Below are 18,097 nucleotides of genomic sequence, written 5' to 3'. Positions count from 1 at the left end.
AATATTCGTGGATGAATGCCATCTGGCCCTGGGGATTTGTCAATGTTTAATTTACTCAGACGTAGGCGTACTTCTTCTTGTGTTAAATTAATTATATCGGGTGGTGAACTTGTTGAATGATCCCTGGTACAGTCAGTTCCTTGGTGAACACAGATGAGAAATGCCTATTTAATATCTCAGTCTTATGTTTGTCCTCTATAACTAACTTGTTATTATATTTTAAGGGGCCAATACTATCCTTTGTTTTCCTATGTGCTGAAAAAAGAAACAGTCTCAGAATTACCAGGATTGAAGGTTTCTAAAGTTATTACATAAAGTGACAGTGGTCAGATTTCTAAAATTTGGCTTCATCATTAATGTCAAAATTGTCTCCATCACTAAGGGATAAAACAAAGGCATACTATTATTATTATAGGTATACTATTATTTTAGAATATTAACCCCTTAACAACTAATAATGTACTATGTACGTCATGAGTCATTTCCCTGCCTTTGATACGGGCTTGCATCTTTTCTGGCAGATGAAGGCTGAGTCATTCAGTCTTCATCTGCCTTTAACAACCGAGGGTGGAGTGGGGCTCCGCTAACTGCTTTTACATGCTTTCACCTATTACATGCTTTTGTCAGTTGCGCTTTGTTCTAATCACTCATTGGCGCGCCCACGACACAGTCACGAGACACAAATGAGGGGTGAGCTTTACGACAACTGTGTCTGTCATCACAGTACTCCTGTGAAAACCAGCCCATGCCCAGCGTTCATAGGAGACTGTGATTTCTTCTACAGTACATACAGCAATGCTGTGACATTGATGTATATAGAACAAATTATCAGACTATTCCAGGTTAAAGTCTTCTAAGGAGACTTTTAAAAGCAGTAAAAAGTAGATTTTTTTTTTCCCGCTTACTATTACATCATATGATAAAATGGTTGTGTCATTCAAAAGTACAACTCATCCCGCAAGACATAAACCTTCACACTGCTACATCGATGGAAAAATGAAAAGTTATGGCTTTGGGAATAAGTGGAGTTAAAAACGAAAGCGAAAAAATGAGAAAAATTGCCTGGTCTTTAAGTGGTTAATAAATTATTTTGTGTTTATGAATGGGTCATTAATGTTTCAAAATTGGAGGAGAAAATAATAATTTTATTTTTTTTCCTCTATAGGAAAGTAGAAAAAGTACAGAAAGGTCAATTACATCAATCCTGTATTAAACTAAATATGTAGTTATGAATATTGTGATATCTACTGACATTTTTGTCCTTTAATGCAAATGCTGCATAAAATATGCTGAAATGCCAAATGAAAGATTTTTAAAATGTCATCTACAGTAAACGCTTCAGGCTTTAATTGTTGAAAAATGTCCAAAGAAACCATGACGCTATAGAGAATTAGAAGTTAATACTGGATGTATGAGTGAATTAGAAATGAACAGAAATAGCAAAATATTCTGGAGCTGTAGCTTAGTTTTTAGCATAAATTACCATCCAAGTGTGAATACTCGTGTATCACTGCTTTCTGCTTTACTGTCATATTAACCCCTTTCCTCAGTGGAGAATTTTCGAGTTTGTGTAAACAGGGTGGCAGGGGGCGCTGTAGTCGTGGTCAGTGTGTTGTGCAACCCCCTGGTCCTACTATAGGCCAGTAGACGTCTGTGCTTTGTCCACTTACCTGCTACCTGGAGAGACTTCGTTTCCTTCTATGTTCTGGTTCAGGTTCAATCAAGGAGACAATAACAGGAGGATTTCTTTTCTCAAACACTACTTTACTGATCTTCAGCAGGGTTTCTCATACAGGTTACAGTTAGTGTGGGCAATCCCCCTGATGTTTGGGGTCGGGAGCCTCACCTGAACGTTTTGTAAAGATCGGGATCGAGATAACGCAAACTTGCATCTGAACACCGAACTTGGGCTTTACAGTTATGGGATGGGGCGGAAGGGGGCCTGTAAATAAAGAATATAATTAATAATAAACATTGTCATTATACTTACAGGCCCAGCTACGCGTCCTGCAAACTCTGTTTCCCGGCCGCTTCTGTTTCCGCGTCCGATCATTGCTGTGCCGCCCGGTAACCACCACTGCCTAAAGGATCTTCCATAACTTCATAGCCATGTGACCAGTCTGGTGTGAATGTTATACAGACATTGGCTTACAGAGTGGTCACATGACTATGACGTTATCGAAGGTCCTGTTAACCACACTTTGACTGTCACTGTGCGAGTATCGCATCGCATCACCCGGTGCAGTGCACACTCTCCCAGCAGCAGCGGGTCGGCTGCATGTATTTCCATGCAGCTGAGTTGCTCCTGTCCTGAGAGTGTCAGGTCGTGTGGGGTGATGCAATGCGAGACGCAAGTGGAATCATCCCCTCACTGTCAGACTGTTTCTCACTCTGTACACAGTGATGAAGCAGAGCGGACATGACTCTATCTGCTTCTCACTCTGTATAGACGCTGTCTGTTCAGAGTGATGAAGTAGAGCTAACAATGCTCTACCTGTGGACTACTTCAGGTTAAGGATTTTTTTTAAAATAAAGATGGAGTCTCTAAATGTTTTTTTTGTTTTATTTCTAATAAAAAAAAATGTTCTATGTGTTGTGTCTTTTTTTACTTTACTGGAAATTCATGGTGGCCATGTCTAATTTGAGAATACAAAGCTGCTTTTAACTCCTTTATTACCCAGCGTGCCACTGCCTTCAGGTCCGCTGGACGAGCCGGGTAAAGCGCCTGGAAATGGCGCTAAGAAACCATGCACCATTTCCAGGTGGCGGCTGCGGGCTGCGGTTTTTAGCGTGGGGGCCCAGAACATGGCACCGGCAAACCATTCCAGCAAACTCTGAAGTCCAATATGGTGCTTCTTCCCTTAACAGCTTTGCACTGTCGGTCAAAAGTAGTTCCCAATTACATGGAGGATATTGGTCAACCGCAGACACTGATTGTGGACCCAGGCAATCAGTGGTCTGAATTTCTCTGCCGGCGCTCAGTGACCTTCAATTTGAGATTTAGCAGACATTCACTGAAAGAAGGAGATTTCCCGAAACTATGGGATTCTCTTTAACAACACCATGGTGGGAGGAAGGAGGATTATTTAGTCCAGCCTCTTGACAAGTGAGACTGTACTGTGTGGAAGGAAGGGTGATGCTGGGAAACAGACTGGAATCATTATCTGCCATCCAACCCCCACCTGTTTGCACTGTTCTGTCTTCAACAGTGGTGTCCTATGCACCCTGCAAAGTGTGACAGGAAGCTAGGTCTAGATGATGAGTTTGTTTGTTGTGCTCCCACAGCAGGCACAGTTTGCCCTGGCCCACTACCACAGCTGCTGCGTGCACCATCAGTGGGACATCCATTACCTGCACCCTTACCGGTTTTATGTTTTATCCTTCAGTGCTCCCTACACTAAATGTATTATTAGTGCATAGACTATATTTTCTTTGTTGCAGCAGCAAGCACTGTAAGGCAATAATCACTCTAATACACTATCCCTTCGCCAGCAGCTCTCCCTACACTAAATGGAGCTAGCAGCGGTATTTTAGTGACTAGAAGACTTTTTTTTATGTTGCAGCAAGTAATGTAAGGCAATAATCACTCTAATACATTATCCCTTCTTAAGCAGCTCTCTCTACACTAAATGTAGGTATCAATATATAAGAAAAGACAGAAGTCTTTAAATTTGCCTAAATATATCCATACATCCCAAGATCAAAAGATAAACAAGAAAAAGCTCTATGATAAACATAGAAATTTATTGGAACATAAAGTACATGGGATATAAAAGTACAGAGAAGTATATCATAACCAGAAAAATGACACAAAAAGGTGAAAAACACCCCATGTGGGGCCACATGTCAAGACAACGTATATACTTGCTCCCTAATAAAGTGCTGAGTGAGAAAATCACATATACAGGTAAGAAAGCCGTTTGCAGCAAAGCACCTTACTACATACACTGAACAAAGTCAGAGGGCTCCATGCTGCAAAACAGTAAAGCATGAGTATCACCACAGCACTACACTTAAAGTGAGGGAGCTTACCAGGATACAACACCTTGCATGTGGACACACATGGGGACAAGTCCCAACACGTGTTTCATGTGACTTCCTCAGGGGACCGGGTTTCGTGTGAGGAAGTAGCCATCACAGTCGTGATTGGCAGGCAATCTCTGCATGTTTAGTAGCAAAACAAAAGCCACTAAACATGCGGGGCAGGGACATGAGCAAAGTGTTTAGTTTGAAAAAAGTGTTTTTCAAAGCAGGAGGCCATGCCTGAATACTACATCTACGAATTATGGAATAGGACTCCATTTCTATTTTGTTTGTTGTCGGTCCTGGGGCCATGATTAAAAGGGCACCCAGGGGAAGACAAAGCAAAGGAATTGGAACTAAATAGAGCAGAGCAATTACTCAGTACGTTGATACTCTTCCATCATGTTGTTGAAACGCTGCCTCCTGCTAAGGCTACTTTAACATTTCCGTCATTTTCCCTCATTCACAATCCGTCGCTTTGAGAAAAAAGTGAATCCTGTAAAATAATTTGCAGGACTCCGTTTTTTTCCCCATAGACTTGAATTAACGACGGATTGCAACTAATTGCCTTGCGTTGCATCTGTCGCACAACTGATCAGTCGTGGAATGACTGACCGTCGGGTGGAAGCAACGCACAATGTAACATTTTTCCGAGCTTCGAAACGACGCACTGCGCCGTGTTCTGTTGCAATCCGTCAAGAGGTATAGTGGTTGTCTATGGTGCAGGATTCTGCCATAATCCGATGCATGACGGAATCCAGTGCTGGATTCCGTAATTTTCTATTGAGCATGCCCAGTATGTACACAATCACATTGCAAGGCTCCAAAGCTGGTACGACGGATCCATATTTTTACAGGGATCTGTCGCATCAGTTGTACCACAATCTGTGACTGATCTCTTGCATCAGTCACAAAACGGATTGTGACTGATGGAAAAAAAACTGATGTGTGAAAGTAGCCTAATATGGAGCGTATCAGATTGTGGTGCTGGATGTTGTGGCGTGCTGAGGAATATCCTGTCACCTTTGTGCTCCAGAGGAAAGTGTTTTATTTGGGTGCACAGTATGCACAGATTGGCTATGTCCTCACCCTGCAGCAGCTCCACCTCCACCACCAGGATTCTTCGTGGCGAAGGAGGTGTCTGACCTATGGCAGCGAAGGAGGTGTCTGACCTCGATGCTTTGAAGACCATCCCCCGACATTTTAAGATCCATCACGATTGCAACCCCTCCTCCTTAAAAGTAAGGGGAATTGATAGATTGAAGTTGGGAGCGAGAGGAGGCAACCATAAAAAGGCCTTGGCAAGATTGGAATGCCGCTGGATTGTGACTCTGGGCACCATGTCACCAGCGGGCCTTAATGAAAAACTCTCTTTTTCACCCTTCCTATGAAAATAGTAGTTTTTTCTTGTTTATCTTTAATTTTTGTTTTTGTCCCTTCTTTGATTTTAATGGTGTGTTTTTTGTATCTGTTTTTATTTATTATCCAGTTTTTACTCAAGTGTAAGAGCCTGTGACTTTGGATGACTAAATATCTATTGGATAAGCCTTACCTTCGGATGATGAACCTCATCTTGAATATAACCATCGTCCATTTATATATGACGGCCTCTTTTGAGGGTGTTCTTTTATTCTTTCGATTTTGCGGTGCATGATTCCTCTGCAGAAGTGTTACTGTATGTTCATGTTGTTCTTTTTCTTCCATGTGGATGCAGCATGTGCCTTGGTCATAATTTATGACTTCGGCACATGTATGTCTTTACGTGGCTATATATCTACATCAGTATATACTGTCTAGTGTATAGTATATGTGTCTCTCAGTGCCTGCTTCCCCTTGCCCCTTTGGTGGGAGCGATCATCCGGCGACTATTTGTTCTTTTATGTCATGTTTTGGCCTGTCCACCTAGTGTTTTGTGGATTCTTTTTGATACTTGTAATTTATAAATAAGTGTCCTTATATACATCCCTGGCGTTATATGATTAACCTGTATGCATTTCTGTAGATGGGCCATGCACTGCTATTCTGGTATCAACTGTTTTAATATATATCGATGTGGTTTACTCTGTATTATTGAACTAACACTGACACTGTATGGTTTTAAAAAAATCCTACTTCTAATTACAGGATAGCTGCACCTGATATGTCTTGGTCCAGCAATGCTGTTATAATTCTTTTCTTATGAGACTAATCTAATGCCACTGATTCTAGTGATTGATATGATGCCATTTGCGCTTTCTGCGCGATGACACATTTGATTTTATCAGTGGTATTCTTACTCTCTGTTTTGCCCGTACTTCTGCCCTCTTCCAAGATGGCTGCGTCTGAGGCACGCGTGCGCAGTGTGACTCACTGACGCGGTTTCCGTGACAACGGCTTCCTGAAATGGGATGGGGCGGGCATAGTGTGACGACACTGGAAAGCCCGCGTCACTTCCGGGAACGCCTGACACTGGAGCCCTTCTGATGAGTCCTGCCCCGCACGCGACCACATTGGATTCTAGTCATCCTTCTCTTAGTATAAAAACCCTGACCCTGCTCCACACCATGTCGCAGCCCCCCGAGGAAGACCACGAAACGCGTTGGGGCGCGTTTGTTATCTGTTGTCTGTGGACCAGGATGGGTAAGCACTTGCTTGATATGCTAACTAGCTGAGATGTGATGCTGGAAACTGCCACTCCATGCAGCAAATGCACTATGCATTATATATAGTGGGATTCTTTATCTAGAGTCTTACATGGGTAATAAAATGAACTTTATTATAGCTGCATGTAGTGACCTTTCCAGCAAACACTTAGTTAATTTCTGCACTCCTGTGCAGTAATTCCCCATTCCTGATCCACTTATAGCAGATATCTTAATCTGGAATACTTCACTCCTCAACCTGTACTACTTTGTATTATTATTGTCCTTTAATTTTGGTGTGAGATTTTTAGTCTTTTGTACTAATAAAGATATTTGATATTTACCAAAAAATTGGACATTTTTTGGAGTTTTTTCTATACTCTGATACTCTACTATGGTCATTAGTTTCCCTATTGTTGCACATATTTATAATTGACTCCACCACCAGGAGCAGCACCATGGCCACATCTCCTATTTAATGCTCTTCACATTCTTTGCATTTCAAAAAAGTGAGAGTATTATTTGGCCTGTATACAAAGAGGCAGTGCCCATCCGATAATCACACTGCCTGTTTTCATAGTTCCTCCACAGACCTAAAATTTCAGCTCCAGTACCGTAAACTATAGCTGGGGCAGTTAAAAGCTAAAAACTGGATTTGGGATTGAGCTTGAGATCTGCCGCAATGCTTGGAAAAGTTGCTCCACAGAGTAATAATTTTAAAAAAGCCCCCTATAGAGCCTGTTTTCATGGTTGACACACACAGCCATGATTGGCAGAGTTCCCCCACAGAGCAACAATTTAAAAAAAAAAAGTCCACTACAGAGCCTGTTTTCAGTCTTGAACCACACAGCAAAGATTGGCAGAGTTCCCCACAGAGCAACAATTTTAAAAAAGGCTCCTACAAAGCCTGTTTTCACAGTTGACCCACACAGCCAAGATTGGCAGAGTTCCCCCACAGTGCAACTATTTTATTTAAAAAAAAGGCTGCTACAGAGTCTGTGTTCACAGTTGAGTCACACAGCCAAGATTAGAAGAGTTCCATCACAGAGCAACTATTTAAAAAAAGGCCCCTACTGAGCTTGTTTTCAGGGTTGACACACAGCCAAAATTGACAGAGTTCACCCACAGAGTAACAATTTTAAAAAAGGCCCCTACAGGGCCTGTTTTCAGAGTTGACTAAAACAGCCAAGATTGGCAGCGTTCCTCTACAGAGAAAACAATTAAAAAGGTCCATACAGAGCCTGTTTTTACTCTTCACCCACATAGCCAACACAGGCAGAGTTCCCCCACAGAGGATCAATTTAAAAAAAAGGCCATTACAGAGCCTGTTTTTGGAGTTGACCCACACAGCCAAGATTGACAGAGTCCCTCAACAGAGCAACTATTTTAATAAAGGCCCATATAGAGCTTGTTTTGACAGTTGATTCACATTGCCAAGATAGATAGTGTTTCCCCACAGAGCAACATTTTAAAAAAAGGACCCTACAGAGCCAGATTTCACAGTTGACCCACACGGCAAGATAGGCAGAGTTCCCCCACAAAGGAACTATTTAAAAAAAAGCCCATTACAGAGCCTATTTTCGGAGTTGACACACACAGCCAAGATTGGAAGAGTTCCCTCTCAGGAAAAAAATTAAAAAGGCCCCTACAGAGCCTGTTTTTAGAGTTGACAAACACAGCCAAGATTGGCAGAGTTCCCCTACAGAGAGCATCAATATAAAAAAGGCCCCTACAAAGTCTCCTTTCACAGTTGACCCACACAGCAAAGGTTGTAAAAGTTCCACCTAAGAACAAAAATAAAAAGGCCCTTACAGAGTCTGTTTTTAGAGTTGACCTGTACAACCAAGATTGGAAGAGTTCCCCCACAGGACAAAAATTAAAAATAACGGACCCTACAGAGCCTGTTTTCATAGTTAACCCACACAACCAATGAGATGTTAAGAGTTAACTCCTCTTCTGTTAATGTGACTACTGCCCACATGACTACTGAACATCTGACCTTTTGCCCTTAACTAACCACCACTCGCAGATACCCACACAAGAAATGACACAATCTATCCTTTGGGGTCCCAGTACGGGCCCTACTCTTTACCAGTGTCTGAAGCACTAGTAACCAAGCACTATAAAAAGATATACTATGAAGGATAAAAACACAGAAGACTGATAGGAGATTTATAAACCAAGTCAATTGCAAACTTGTAGTTTCATGCTATTTAGCTAATTCACATTATTTGATAACTTGAGAAAACTGCTTTGTGTCCAAAATTTTATTTCTTTGTCTACTCCACATCTCTTCATTTTTTTTTGCTCCTAAGGAACGTTGAACACACCTAAACCAAACATTGTTTTTCAGTTATAAATGTATTTCTCTCTTCATAGTGTTTATTAAATGCAGTGCAGTCTCCAATATATAGTAGTTACAGTTGGCACTTTTGTTTCCTTCTGGAAGAAAAATATTTTTAACTTGCTTTCAACAAGAATTGCTCTGGGAGTACGTGAGAACAAGCAAAAGAAATTTCATGAATGCTGCACTAAAAAGATTTGCTCTGAAGACTGTTTGGAAAAATAGTGAGGTCCTTTCAAAGCTGCAGAAATGAAAATGTTGCTGCTCATGACATTAAATCAGATGTTTGTATTTCCATTTACATGGAAAATTTCAGCTTAAAATTACAACACTTCAAATTCATTAACAATAAAGCCAACATAGGGTATGTAAGACCATGCAGTTGGAAAAAGATGGAATTGGCAATGTAGTAATACCTTAACCCATTGCTGCCCCATGGCACACTATTAAACCATGGAGCAGGAGTGGATGCTTAAAACAGTGTCAGGAAATGAGACCTCTCCACAAAGGATGGGCACAAAGGATCTAGTTGTGTTATACAGCCAGTATCTGCCTCTAACATTTGAGAGCAGAAGAGCAGAGATAGCTCCAGTCGCTGCTGTTAACTGTTGCACAGCTTCTAGCTTCCCAGTTGCAGAAGAAAGTTCACAGAGCAGATTACATGGGATAAGAAACTCTTTACTTCTGGAAGAGAACATGAGGTAATGATAAACACAGTCATACAGCATTGTATCAGGAAGAAAAAGCGAAATCAAAAAGCAAAAAGAAGAAACAACAAGAGACTTTCTACAATACAGTGAAAACTGAAAAATAAGGAGCGCTGATAGTGTAATACCAACAGATCAGTGAGGTAGATCAGGAAAAATACACTCACCTGAAAAGGTTGTGATAGTCACAACCACTGATAGAGCATAGGATGAAGGCGTCTGCTGCAGCCCCACGTGGATGTGCATACAAATCAGAGTGAAGAGGGGGTTAATGCCATGCATCAGCCAAAATGAAGATGTAGCACGTTGATGTTATAAACGTATTCTTCTATTCCATCGGTCTACGCGTTTCGAGGATATACCTCTTCTTCAGGACCAGTGCATCAACATAGTATAGCATAAATGAAGATGTCAGACATATACATACAGCTGATAACAGAGAGCACCGCCCATTAGATGAAAAAAAACCCAAAAAAAAACAGTGGGAGGAACCACTAATTCAGTGACATAACAGATATTTAGTAGAACTCAAATTCACATATAGACATATAGACTAATAGATAATGAATAACGAATATAAAAGTTATAGGAGTGACAAATTATTTTGAAAAAAAAAAAAAGAAAACAGAAATTATTATATAAAGAAAAAAATTTTTTCTAGGTGTGAACATTACACTAGAACCCACATAGGGTGGATTCCTTAAAACCTCAAAGTCAATGTTATTAGTGAAACTGGCTATTCCATATTTTGTGAAAGATGTGTAGGAAATAAAAGAATCAAATGTGAAAACAAAAGAGGAGTGTATAGTATGAGATCTATGTGTATTAAAAGGATAGGGTCTATGTGTATTAACCCCTTCACGACCGCGGGCAGTAAAATTACGTCCTATTTTAACGTGACTTAACGACCAGGGACGTAATTTTACTGCCTAAACTTCATTTGATTGCCGTGGCCATAGCAACGGCTTTCAAATGATGTCCCCTGCTGTTTCTTACAGCAGGGGACCTTTGCTTGACCCCAGGGGGGGCGGCATCGCCACCCCCTATCGACGATCGATGTGATTGGCTGTTCAAATCTGAACCGCCAACCACATCGATCGCACTAATTTCGGCAAAAATAATGCCCGAATTAGTGCGATACTGTGAGATCCAGCTATGAGATGCCGCAGCTGCTGCAGCATATCATAGGTGGATCTCAAACATGCCGCCCCAGCCCCTGCAGCACTGATTGGAGCGATCGTGCTATGACGCACAATCGCTCCAATCAGTGTGCAGTGGGGCGGTCTGATCTGCCGGTGGCCGCCCTCCCCAGGCCTGTGCTGGCCTGCGAGCCCTCCCCCAACATGTCTGCAGCGTGCAGTGGCTGGTACTTGTGGTACCACGCCACCGCTGCTGCTGCCGCCGCCATAGCTGAGGTCACCGCTGCTGCTGCACGTGAGTACTGTGCTCACTTTGCAGCCCGTGCGCGCTCCCGTGGTGCCCCTGCGCGCTGCCGTGATAGCCCCTGCCGTGCCCCCCTGCGATCTGCCCCCCCCGACATCCCGATCTGCTCCCCCCCCGACATCCCGATCTGCTCCCCCCGCGATCTGACTGCCTCCCCCATTATCTCTATTCTGCTTCTGCAGCTCCCTCTCCGGTCTCCCCCTCTGCTCTCCCCTCTCCCCTTCTGCTCTCCCCCCCTCTGCTCTCCCCCCCTCTGCTCCCACCCCCCCTCTCCCCCTCTGCTCTCCCCCGACGTCCTCTTACCTGTCTTCACCGGCCTGATCACATCTGCGTCCATCGCTGGGTCCTTCCTGGGCATTCTGCTGATCTGCCTGCTGCTCCTGTAAAGCTGTCCATCTCTCTGCCATCTGTTCCTCTGCAGCTCTTCTGGTCAGTGATCCTCCTGCTAGTCCTCTGGGTACTGTAAGTATAACTTTTTTTTTTTTTTTCTGTATCCCCTGTGTTTTTACACCTCATCCGTCCGTGCGGCCTGCCAAGCGCTGATCAGGGATGCAGATAACGGATCTGCATCCCTGCTCAATTTTTGGCGTGACTTTTTTTTCCGTATCCACGACGCTTTTTGTATCGCATCCGTCCGTGCATCCCGCCAAGCGCTGATCAGGGATGCACATAACGTATCTGCATCCATGGTCAATTTTTGTCGTGACTTTTTTTTTTACGTATCCCCGACGCTTTTTTTATCGCATCCGTCCGTGCGTCCCGCCAAGAGCTGATCAGGGATGCAGATAACGGATCTGCATCCCTGCTCAATTTTTGGCGTGACTTTTTTTTCCGTATCCACGACGCTTTTTGTATCGCATCCGTCCGTGCATCCCGCCAAGCGCTGATCAGGGATGCACATAACGGATCTGCATCCATGGTCAATTTTTGTCGTGACTTTTTTTTTTACGTATCCCCGACGCTTTTTTTATCGCATCCGTCCGTGCGTCCCGTCAAGAGCTGATCAGAGATGCAGATAACGGATCTGCATCCCTGCTCAATTTTTGGTGTGACTTTTTTTTTACGTATCCCCGACGCTTTTTTTATCGCATCCGACCGTGCGTCCTGCAGCGGCCGATCAGTGCACTGCATCTGTGTGTTTGAAAAGTCAAATGGCGCTCCTTCTCTTCTGTGCCCCGCCATTTGCCCAAACAATTACTTTCTACCACATATGAGGTATCTGCGTACTCAGGAGAAATTGCACAATACATTTTATGGTGCATTTTTTCCTGATAGCCTTGTGAAAAAAAAAGCTACCTAGTTGAAGCAACCGTTTTGTGGTAAAAAATTTTTTTTTTCTTTTCACGGCTCAACGCTATAAACTTCTATGAAGCCCCCAGGTGTTCAAAGTGCTCACCAAACATCTAGAAAAATTATTTGAGGGCTCTAGTTTCCAAAATGGGGTGACTTGTGGGGGAGCTCCATTGTTTAGGCACCTCAGGGGGTCTTCATACCCCACATGGCGTCCGCTAATGAGTGCAGCTAATTTTGCACTCAAAAATTCAAATGGCGCTCCTTGCCTTCCGAGCACTGCCGTGTGTCCAAAGATTTGATTTCCACCACATATGAGGTATCTGCGTATTCAGGAGAAAATGCACAATACATTTTATGGTGCATTTTTTCCTTTTACCCTTGTGAAAAAAAAAGCTACCTAGTTGAAGCAACCGTTTTGTGGTAAAAATTTTTTTTTTTTCTTTTCACGGCTCAACGCTATAAACTTCTGTGAAGCCCCCAGGGGTTCAAACTGCTCACCAAACATCTAGAAAAATTATTTGAGGGCTCTAGTTTCCAAAATGGGGTCACTTGTGGGGGAGCTCCATTGTTTAGGCACCTCAGGGGGTCTCCAAACCCGACATGGCGTCCGCTGATGAGTGCAGCTAATTTTGCGTTCAAAAATTCAAATGGCGCTCCTTCCCTTCCAAGCTCTGCCGTGCGCCCAAACAATTGATTTTTACCACATATGGGGTATCAGCGTACTCAGGAGAACATGCACAATAAATTGTATTGTGTACTTTCTCTTTTCTCCCTTGGAAAAATGAAAATTTTATGGCTAAAGTAACATTTTTGTGTTAAAAAGTAAAATTTTCATTTTTTCCTTCCACATTGCTTTGGTTCCTGTGAAGCACCTAAAGGGTTAATAAACTTCTTGGATGTGGTTTTGAGCAGAGTGAGGGGTGCAGTTTTTAGAATGGGGTCACTTTTGGGTATTTTCTGTCACCTAGGCCTCTCAAAGTCACCTCAAATGTAATGTGGTCCCTAAAAAAAATTATTTTGTAAATTTTGTTGGAAAAATGAGAAATTGCTGATGACCTTTGACCCCTTCTAACATCCTAACGAAAAAAAAAATTGTTTCGAAAATTGCGCTGATGTAAAGTAGACAAGTGGGAAATGTTATTTAGTAACTATTTTGTGTGACATATCTCTCAGATTTATGGGCATAAATTTTCAAAGTTTGAAAATTGCGAAATTTTCAAAATTTTCGCCAAATTTCCTAAATTTTCACAAATAAACGCAAAAAATATCGGCCTAAATTTACCACTGACATGAAGTACAATATGTCACGAAAAAACAATCTCAGAATCGCCAGGATCTGTTGAAGCGTTCCAGAGTTACAACCTGTCAAAGTGACACTGGTCAGAATTGCAAAAAATGGCCCGGTCATTAGGGTGTTTTAGTGGCCGGGGGTGAAGGGGTTAAAAAACCTGAAGTGACATTCACAATTAATAAAAAATAGCGCTGACCGGAAAAACATTAAAAATAGATAAAAACCTTTATTAAAATCAATAAAAAATGTTAAAACTTGTAGAAACATCACCACAGAGAAAAAGGAAAATTCGTGTTATATCCAGGGCTCAGGTACAATACAGTGAGTAAGGAAACTGCACAACATCGCCATCTGCCAGATCAGCACAAAGTCCTCCTTCACACAAATAAAGAAGTCCTTTTCTGTTGCATATACCAACATTACCTCTTATGTTCAAGGGGTTAAATGTAGTACTAACCATAGCAAGAGACCTAAATTTGCTCAAACGCCTTAAGCTTTGTTCACATCTATGTTCTTCACTTGTGTTGTTCTTCAGCAATAAAAATAACAGCAGTGTCAGATCTGTCTCATGATGGACAGTAATACCTTTTGATAAACCCCATTAAAGGGAACCCTGCAGTGTGAAAAAATGCTATTAACCTGCAGATATGAGGTGAACCTGCAGGTAATAGCTTTTGATACCTGCTGCCTGGAGGTAATTAACTTTAATTCTCCTGGCAGTGTTTGGGTTTTAGCCACAAGGGAGGCTCGGGCGGTGGTTCAGTCACAGCTCTGTGCATGGAGAGAGGCAGCTGTAACTGTACCCACCTCCCTGACTGAGAACTGGTTCTAATGCTGAGTAGATGTCAGTCAGTGCGAGGGATGCAGTTACAGCCACTGCTCTCCATACACAGAACGGTGACTGGAGCCAGGCCCACGCCACCACTGTGACTGATACCTGAACGCTGACAGAAGAATTAAAGTTCATTATCTCCCTACAGCAGGGTTCAATGTGCAGATGCCGGGCAGGTTTCAAACTCTATTAACCTGCTGGTTAACCCCATATCAGCAGGATAATAGCGGTTTTTCACATGACAGGTTACCTTTAAGTAAATTAAGGTTCATTATATTTCTATCATGTTATCTACTGTTTTAATTGACAAAATAGGGCAACATACTGTACTATATTGCTTGGTATTTTACACCACAATCAGGTAGCTGTTAGCTAAACACTTTTTCGGTTGACTGCTATTCTTTCTGCCCTCTCTTAAAGGCCAGGTTACACGAAATGACACCGCTAACGAGATGTCGTTGGGGTAACGGAATTTGTGACGCACGTCCGGCCTCGTTAGCAACGTCGTTGCGTGTGAAACGCAGGAACGACCGTTAACGATCAAAAATACTCACCATATCGTTGATCGTTGACATGTCGTTCTAATCTCAAATATCGTTCCTGCTGCAGGACGCAGGTTGTTCATCGTTCCTGCGGCAGCACACATCGGTATGTGTGACACTGCAGGAATGAGGAATAACATCATACCTGCGGCCGCCGGAAATGAGGAAGGAAGGAGGTGGGCGGGATGTTACGGACGCTCATCTCCGCCCCTCCGCTTCTATTGGGCGGTCGCTTAGTGACGCCGCTGTGACGCCGCACGAACCGCCCCCTTAGAAAGGAGGCAGTTCGCCGGCCACAGCGACGTCACTAGGAAGGTAAGTATGTGTGATGGGTATTAGCGATGTTGTGCGTCATGGGCAGCGACGCACAACCGACGAGGGCGGGTGGTTTCACCAGGGACATCGCTAGTGATGTCGCTGTGTGTAAAGTGGCCTTTATACATGTTTGGCCAAGAGTTCATGTGTTCTATATGGGAGGAGAGGAATTAACTGATTCTAAGCATCTTTGGTAGAAGCTTGTTTCAGTAAGAGGGAAAAAGATCATTTTAACTCAGTATGCCTAATCCTTTTGTTGCCCAAAGAGGCTATCCAACCCAGAAGATTTTTGGCCCTTCCCATCGAAATTAGGGGCCAATAGGCTAAATGTTTCAGGTGGATTTTCAAGTTTTGGGCATTCTTCAAATTCAAGCCCTAGAACAGTGATGGCGACCCTATGGCAAGTAGAGCCCTCTCTTTTGCCACTCATATCGTCACCTCAGCCAGAGTCATACTGCTGCTTTAAACTGCTGTCAAGATTGTGCTAGCAGTTCAAAGTCGTATTGAAGTGGAGGAGACATTACTCCTCGCTCCAACACTCACTCTCTTGGGCCGCAGGCATTGCAATGTCCAATATTGTGCACTGCTTACATGATGAAGTCAATTGCCGGAATGACAGCATCGAAGGCTGACACTGGGGGAGCTAACAGAAGGTGAATATGATCTTTTTTTTTATTTACTGTGTATGGCATGATAGGGATCATATGTACCAGGACGTGGCAAGGATGGGGACATATGCAAAATGGGGCCTTCATGAGGACATATACCAGGATGGTGCTATGATGGCAACATCTATAGAATGATGGGGCCATGATGATGTCATCTATACTAGGATAGGGCTATGATGGGGACATCTATACCAGGATGGGACAATGATGGAGACATCTATACCAGGATGGGATCATGATGGGAACATATACCAGGATGGGGCCATGATGGGGACATCTATACCATGAAGGGGCTATTATGGGGACCTCTATACCAGGATGGGGCCATGATTGGGACATATATACCAGGATGGGACTATGATGGGGACACCTATACCAGGATGGGGATATGATGGTGAGATACGGTTGAAAACAGAAGTTAACATACATTATCTAACAAGACACATACCGTATGCTTGTTTTTCTTGCTATCTGACATGGCATGAGAAAAAACCTTTAGGTCAATTAGTATTACCAAAAGTATTTATATTTGCCAAATGTCAGAATAATAAGAGAGAGAGAATGTATTAAGGCATTTTTATTACTTTCAAAGTCAAAAGTTCTACCAGAAAAATACCATACTTGCAATTTTCATAGTGTAATTAAAACCATATTTTATTAGGTAAATTTAAAAAAACACTAATCCACACACAAATGACAAAAGAATAAAAAACACACAATAGAATAATCTCTTCCATTTCCAGGGGACGAGGAACTGATTTGGGGGTGAAATAGACTCTTCATAATGTGGAGTATCCCTACCTATCAATGGAGTTAACACACTCTACTTTGTTCGGTGCCCCCATTCCTCAGCGGCTGTCCCTTAGGCTACTTTCACACATCCGTTTTTTGGCATCAGGCACAATCAGACTTGTGCCTGATGCAACGGATCCATCGCAGATTGTGTAAAAACTGATGCAACTGATCTAGCAAAAAACAGATCAACTGGTTTTTTTTGGTTTTTTTCATGCCAGAGGGAGAGAGACCCCATCATCACCGCACACACCGGCACTACCATCCCCATCATCACGGCACACACCGAAACTACCGCCCCCCATCATCACCGCACACACACAGGCACTACCACATCCATCATCACCGCACACACACAGGCACTACCACATCCATCATCACCGCACACACGCAGGCACTACCGCCCCCATCATCACTGCACACATGCAGGCACTACCGCCCCCATCATCACTGCACATGCAGGCATTACAGCCCTCATCATCACCGCACACATGGAGGCACTACCGCACTGATCATCACCGCACACAAGGATGCACTACCGCACCCATCATCACTGCACACACACCAGCACTACCTGAGTGACGTCACCGCTGACAACACAACGCACTTTAGTTGCTCCGTGGAGCAGACAGAGAGCGTTCATGGTGGCCGCTCTCTGTCAGCTTCTGATGTAGCAAAGCTGAAAGCATAGTGGGACCTCATATGGATTATGTCGGACCTGGAGTGGTATTTGGGGATTTTAATAAAGTGGTGAAAGAGGGTGTTTTTTGGCTTTTATTTCAAATAATTTTTCTGTTTGTGTTTATTTACTTTCACTATAGATTAAACATGGGGGTGTCTCATAGACGCCTTCCATGATTAACCTAGGACTTTGTGGCAGCTATGGGCTGCCGTTAACTCCTTATTACCCCAATTGCCACCACACCAGAGCAATTTGGGATGAGCTGGGTAGAGTCCCGGGACTATCGCATCTAATGGATGCGGCAATTCCAGGCGGCTGCTGGCTGATAATTTTAGGCTGGGGGGCTCCCCATAACGTGGGGGCTTCCCATCCTGAGAATACCAGACTTCAGCCGTATGGCTTTACTTTGGCTGGTATCAAAATTGTGAGGGACAGCAAGCCGTTTTTTTTTAATTATTTATTTATTGTACTGCACGATATAGACCCGCCCACCAGCGGCTGTGATTGGTTTCAGTGGGACAACTGTCACTCAGCGTGGGGGCAT

This window comes from Anomaloglossus baeobatrachus, chromosome 2, assembly GCF_048569485.1.
Source record: "Anomaloglossus baeobatrachus isolate aAnoBae1 chromosome 2, aAnoBae1.hap1, whole genome shotgun sequence".
Classification (NCBI taxonomy): Eukaryota; Metazoa; Chordata; class Amphibia; order Anura; family Aromobatidae; genus Anomaloglossus; species Anomaloglossus baeobatrachus.
Note: the sequence above shows the minus strand (reverse complement) of the source record.